Consider the following 7559-nt stretch of genomic DNA (forward strand, 5'->3'; position numbering starts at 1 on the left):
GTGTGTGTGTGTGTGTGTGTGTGTGTGTGTGTGTGTGTGTGTGTGTGTGTGTAATTCTTTACTTTCTGGCACTACAAGATTCTCCAGGATTATTATCTGTATTTCTTATCCCAGTTCTAGAACCAGCCATTTCTACAAGGAGTTCTGGATCCTTTCATTGGAGAATGACATTAGAAACCAAATCTGGACACTAGATGTTTGTTACTACTGGGTTACCATTGTTTCTAGACCTCTCAGCAGACAGAGCAAAAAAAAAATGTGTGTATATTAGTTGATGTATATATATATATATAGATATATATAGCTAGATAGATACAGATGTACATATCCATAATTATTTTTATGTGTAACCATTTATATCTGTATTAAGCTAACAAAAGTTCATACAAGTGACTCCAGCTCTATCTTCTGATAGATTTCTTCACCCTTATCTTTCAGTTTTTTATTTCTTCACTTCTCTTACTGGAATTTTAATTTCTAAAAATGTTTGAAATTATTTGAATGTACCTTAAATATAATGATCCATTCTAATTTAATGAATGCAATATCTTTATCTGTTTGAGAACATTAATGACGGGGTTTTCATTTTAATTGTCTTCTTCCTGCAGAGTCTCCATTTCTCCAGGTTGCTGAGCCCCTGCACCCTCTGCCATTTGCTTGTTTAATCACTGTATTTTCTATGAAATGCTTTCTTCATGTATCTTTAGGTCTTTGATTATCTACTCATTTTTAAAAGTAGGACATATAATATTTACCTGGAAACCCTGAGCATATGGGTGAAACATGTCAATTGTAATCATCACTCTAAAACATGGCATCTTAACCTTTTCTGTACCACTAATCACTGGCAGTCTAGTGAAGTCAATGTACCCTTCTTAGAAGTATGTTTTGAAGTATACAAAATAAAATACATAGGATTAAAAAGGCACACATTTTATTTAAAATGAAAACAAATTCTACAAAATACAGTTATTAAAATATATAAAAACAAATCAGTGATACATAAGTGTATTGCTTATGTATGCTTATTTTCTATTTCTTTGATTTTTCCCCCTTAACTTTAATTCCTTCTTATACATTTTTGGTTTCAATTTACTATTCTTTTCTCGCTTCCTGAGATAGAAATTTAGATAAGTAACTTTTGCCTTTTCTTTCTCTACTCTGATATGGATTTATATCTATTAATTTCCCTTTAAGATTTACTTAGCTATATCCTAGAGTCTTAATATGCTGTGTCTTTGTTATAATTTAGTACAAAATATTTCCAAATACCTGTTTGTTATTATTTTTAATGCATAAAATATTAAGGGACATATAACTTAACTTACAATTTGCTTTCTAACACCAATTATCTAATATTAATACTTGAGCTCAATTCTGACACTACACAGAGAGAGCACGGACTCCACGGGGCAGGTTCTCAGTCCCACATGACTGCCTCTACTTCAGAGGCTAGCTACAAGTTTTGGGTGTCTCCAAGCCACCTCTACTTCTACCTACCCAATAACAAGTTTAAAACTCCCTACAACCTCCTCAGGTTTTATAATTTGCTAGAATGACTCACAGAACTCATAAAAGTGCTGTACTTACAACTACCATTTTATTATGGATGCAAATGAATACCAGAAGAAGTACATAGAGCAAATCTGGAAGAGTCCTGAACACAGGAGCTTCTGTTTCTGTGGAGTCAGGGTACACTACCCTTTAAGTACATCAGTATCCACCAACCAGGAAGCTACCTCAAGCTTCAGTGGTCAGAGTTTTTAATCAAGGGTTCATTATGTAGTCACAATTGATTAAATCATTGGCTATATAATTGAACTCAGTCTCTTCCCTAGAGGTTGGGGGATGGGGCTGAAGGTTTTAATCCTCTAATCAGATGCTTGGTTTTTCTGACATGACCACCCTCTTCCTCAACACTATCTAAGGGCTTCTCATGAGTCACCCCACTCCTATTAGGAGTGCGGTGGCATGATCACGGCTCACTTCAGCCTTGGCCTCCTATGCTTAAGTAATCTTCCCACATCAGCCTCCTGAGTAGTTGGGACTACAGGCCTATGTCACCATGCCCAGCTAATTTTTTATAGAGTTAGCATTTTGCCATGTGCTCATGATAGCCTCAAACTCTTGGGCTTAAGCAATTCTCCTGCCTCAGCCTCCCAAAATGCTGAGATTACAGGCATGAGCCACCACACCTGAGCCTTCTTGTTTTTTTCTTTTTTAACTTTTATTTTAAGTTCAGGGAAACGTGCAGGTTTGGTATACAGATAAATTGTGCGTCATAGGGGTTTGATGTACAGATTATTTCATCACCCAGGTAATAAGCCCAGTACTTGATGCATAATTTTTTGATTCCCCTCCCTCCTTTTACTCTCCACCCTCAAGTAGGCCTCGGTGTCTGTGTTCACTTTTTTGTGTCTGTGTGTGCCAAGTGTTTAGCTCCTACTTATAAGTGAGAACACACAGTATTTGGTTTTCTGTTTCTGCATTAGTTGCCTAGGTTATTGGCCTCCAGCTCCATCCATGTTCCTACAAAGGACACAATCACATTATTTTTCATCATTGCATAGTATTCTGGGTGTATATGTACCACATTTTCTTTAAGCACTCTACATTGTTGGGCATTTAAGTTGATTCCATGTCTTTGCTATTGTGAATACTGCTGTGATAAACACACTTATGCATGTGACTATACGGTAGAATGATATATATTTATTTGCATATATACTCAATAATGGGATTGCTGGATCAAATGAAAATTTTGTTTTGAGCTCTTTGAGAAATTGTGAAACTGATTTCCACAATGGCTGAACAAACTTACATTCCCTCCAGTAATGTCTAAGCATTCCCTTTTACCTGAAATCTTGCCAGCATTTCTTATTTTTAGACTTTTTAATAAAAGCCATTCTGACCAGTGTGAGATGGTATTTCTTTGCAGTTTGGTTTGCATTAGTGATGTTGAGCATTTTTTTCATAAGCTGGTTGGCCGCATGTATGTTTTCCTTTAAACATCATTCATTAAAGTCCTTTGCCTGCTTTTCAATGGGGTTGTTTGGTTTTTGCTTGCTAATTTGTTTATATTTCTTACAGATTCTGGATATTAGACCTTTATTGGACACATAATTTGCAAATATTTTCTCCCATGCTCTATGCTGCCTTTTTATTCTGTTGACAGTTTCTTTTGGTGTGCAGAAGTTCTTTAAGCTTAATTTGGTCCCATCTGTTCATTTTTATTTTTGTTGCAATTGCTTTTGGCTACTTCCTCATGGAATCTTTGCCAGGGCCTATGTCCAGAATAGTAGTTCCCAGATTATCTTCCAGGTTTTTTTTTTAAATATATATAGTTTTAGGTTTTACATTTAAGTCTTTAATGCATCTTGAGTTGATTTTTGTATATGGTGTAAAAACGGGAAGCATCCAGCTTCAATCTTGTGCATATGGTTAGATATGCACAATATCATTTACCGAATACAGAGTCATTTCCCCATTTCTTGTTTTGTCAACTTGTCAAGGATCAGATGGTTGTAGGTGTGCAGCATTATTTCTGAGCTCTCTATTCTGTGCCATTCATCTATGTGTCTGTTTTTGTACTAGTATCTTGCTGTTTTGGTTACTATAGACTTGTAGTATAGGTTGTAGTCACATAATGTGATGCCTCCAGCTTTATTCTTTTGTTTGTTTATTTGTTTTGAGACTGGCTCTTGCTCTGTCACCCAGGCTGGAGTGCCGTGGCATGATCTCGGTCCACTGCAACCTCCACCTCCCGGGTTCAAACAATTCTCCTACCTCAGCCTCCTGAGTAGCTGGGATTACAGGCCCCCACCACCACACTCAGCTAATTTTTGTAGTTTTTAGTAGAGATGGGGTTTCACCATGTTGGCCAGTCTGGTCTTAAACTCCTGACCTCAAATGATCTGCCTCCCTCAGCCTTCCAAAGCGCTGGGATTACAGGCATGAGCCACTGTGCCCGACCCCAGCTTTATTCTTTTTGCTCAGGATTGCCTTGGCTGTTCAAGCTCTCTTTTGGTTACATATGAATTTTAAAACAGTCTTTTCTAATTATCTGAAGAATGTCACTGGTAGTTTGGTAGAAATAGCATTGAATCTATAAAATTACTTTGTGCAGCATGGCCATTTTAATGATAATGATTGTTCCTATTCTTGAGCATGGAATGTTTTCTCATTTGTTTGTATTATCTCTGATTTCCTTGAGCAATGCTGTGTAATTTTTGCTGTAGAGAACTTTCATCTCCCTAGTTAGCTAGGTATTCCTAGGTATATTTTTTTTTCTTTCTTTTTTTTGGCTATTGTGAATGAGATTGCATTCCTCATTTGGCTCCCAATTTGGATGTTGGTGTATAGAAATGCTACTGATGTTGTACATCAATTTTGTATCTTGAAACTAAAGAAATTGTCTATTGGATATAGAAGCTTTTGAGCAGAGACTATGGGGTTTTCTAGGTATAAAATCATATTGTCTGCAAGCAGAGATAATTTGACTTCCACTTTTCTTATTTGGATACCTTTTATTTCTTCCTGTTGCCTGATGGCTCTGTCTGGGACTTCCAGTATTATGTCAAATAGGAGTGATGAGCATGGGTATCCTAGACCTGTTCCAATTCTCAAGAAGAATGAGTCCAGCTTTTGCCCATTCAGAATGATATTGGCTGTAGGTTTTCCATATACAGCTCTCAATATTTTGAGGTGTGTTCCTTCAATATCTAGCATATTGAGGAGTTTAACATGAAGGGATGTTCAATTGTATTGAAAGCCTTTTCTGTATCTATTGCAATAATCATGTGCTTTTTGTTTTTAGTTCTGTTTATGTGGTGAATCATTTATTGGTTTGCATATGTTGAAGTAACCTTGCATTCCAGGATTAAAGTCTACTTGATTGTGGTAGAGAAGCTTTCCGATTTGCTGCTGGATTCAGTTTCCTAGTATTTTTTTTTTTTTTTTTTTTTTTTTTTGCTCCTCTGCAAGGTTTTTATATTAGGATGATACTGGTCTCATAGAATGAGTTAGGGAGGAGTTCCTCCTCCTCAATTTTTTGGAACAGTTTCAGTAGGAATGGTACCAGTTCTTCTTTGTACATTTGGTAGAATTTGGCTGTGAATTCATCTGGTCCTGGGCCTTTTCTACTTGGTAGTATTTTTTTATTACTAAATTATGCTAATAATGCTAATTTAGATTATTTTTTTTAAAGAAAGAAGGAAAGAAAAAAAGAAAAAACAAAAAAGAATGAAGGAGAAGAAAGAGGAAGGGGGAGAGAGAATGGAAGTGTTGCTTTATTGCCCAGGCTAAAATGTAGTCTAAAAATGAGTATTGAAAACCTCTTTTATACCGATAATCGTGCTTAATAATGGAGACAGGAAAAAATGAGGGAAGAAAATAACAAACAAGCAGCCAACCAATATTTCATTTAAACCTGTAAGTAGGTGTGATGTGGTGCTGATAAGAGTGTATATTTTGTGTATTTAAAATGGAGAGTTCTATAAATGTTTATTAAGTTTACTTGTTCTGGATCTGAGTTCAAGTCCTGGATATCCTTGTTAATTTTCTGTCGCGTTGATCTGTCTGATATTGATGTTGAAGTCTCCCACTATTATTGTGTGGGAGACTAAGTTTCTTTATAAGTCTTATGTATCTGGGTATTCCTGTATTGGGTGCATATATATTTAGGATCGTTAGCTCTTCTTGTTGCATTGATCCTTTTACTGTTATGTAATGTCCTTCTTTGCCTCTTTTGATCTTTGTTGCTTTAAAATCTATTTTATGGGGCGAGAATTGCAACTCCTGCTTTTTATTTATTTATTTATTTTTGCTCTCCATTTGCTTCGCAAATCTTTCTCCATCCCTTTGTTTTGAGTCTTTGTGTATAGATGGGTCTGGATGCAGTATACCAATGGCTTTTGGCTGTGTCTTTTGATTGGGGGATTTAGTCGAATTTAATACTGCCATTTGATGTTAGCTAGCTGTTTTCCCCATTAGTTGATGTAAATTCTTCATTCTGTTGATTCTCTTTACTTTTTGGTATATTTTTGGAAAGGCTGATACTAGTTGTTCCTTTCTATGTGTAGTGGTTCTTTCAGAAGCTCTTGTAAAGCAGGCCTGGTGGTGATGAAATCTCTGAGTACTTGCTTGTTCACAAAAGATTTTATTTTTCTTTTGCTTATGAAGCTTAGTTTGGCTGGATATGTTATTCTGGGTTGAAAGTTCTTTTCTTCAAGGATGTTGAATATTGGCCCCCACTCTCTTCTGGCTTGTAGGGTTTCTGCTGAGAGATCTGCTGTGAGTCTGATAGTCTTCCCTTTTTGGGTAACCTGACCTTTCTCTCTGGCTGCCCTTAGTATTTTCTCCTTCATTTCAACCCTGGTGAATCTGACGATTATGTGCCTTGAGGTTGGTCTTCTTGAGGAATATCTCTGTGGTGTTCTCTGTATTACCTGGAGTTGAATATTGTCCTGCCTTGCTAGACTGGGAAAGTTTTCCTGAATAATATCTGAAGCATATTTTCCAGCTTGGATTCATTCTCTTCGTCACATTCAGGTACACCTATCAAACGTAGATTAGGTCTTTTCACATAGTCCCATATTTCTTGGAGATTTTGCTCATTCCTTTTTATCCTTTTTTCTCTAATCTTGTCTTCTCGTTTTATTTCATTAAATTGGTCTTCGACCTCTGATATCCTTTCTTCTGCTTGATCAATTCGGCTGTTAAAACTTGTGCATACTTCGCGAAGTTCTCGTGTTGTATTTTTCAGCTCTATTAATTCACTTATATTCCTCTCTAAATTGTCTATTCTTGTTAGCATTTCTTCAAACCTTTTTTCAAAATTCTTAGTTTCTTTGCATTGGGTTAGAACAAGTTCTTTTAACTCACAGAAGTTTCTTATCATCCACCTTTTGAAGCCTACTTCTGTTAATGGAACACACTCGTTCTCCATCAGGCTTCCGTTGCTGATGAGGAACTGTGATCTCTGTAGAGGGAGAGGCGTTCTGATTTTGGGTATTCTCAGCCTTTTTAGGCTGGTTTCTTCCCTTCATTATAAATTTATCCATCTGTTGTTTTTGTAATTACCGACTTTCTAATTAGGTTTCTGAGTGGACGTCCAACTTTTTGATTCCCAGCACGGGAATCTGAGCAACCCACTGCACCTGGTAAAAAAGCGGCGTTAAGAATGATGGTGCTTTTCTGACTCTGCACCAAGAACCGCCGCACCGAGGAACTGGCAAAACTGCCACGCTGGCCACAAGAGTCGCGCTGGCAACCTGCGGGGCTCCTCTGCTGGGAGTCTCCTGGTCCGTGAGCAACAAAAATTCGTCTGAAAGTGTGGCATCCTCTAGTTCTCTGCGCTTTCACTGGGCGCTACGATCCCGAGCTGCTAGTGATCAGCCATCTTGGATCTCTTTTTTTTTTATTGTATTTTATTTTTTACTGTCAAAGAATGCTTTATTAATACAAATACAAACTCTAAAGCACTAAGAAATTTAAATATCTATGTCACAGCAAAGAGGTGGCAATTCAACATCCAGGGTCGACAGAATGCTTGAAGGAGG

This window comes from Sapajus apella, unplaced genomic scaffold (genome assembly GCF_009761245.1).
Source record: "Sapajus apella isolate SASKATOON/1434 unplaced genomic scaffold, GSC_monkey_1.0 scaffold42, whole genome shotgun sequence".
In the NCBI taxonomy this organism is placed as follows: Eukaryota; Metazoa; Chordata; class Mammalia; order Primates; family Cebidae; genus Sapajus; species Sapajus apella.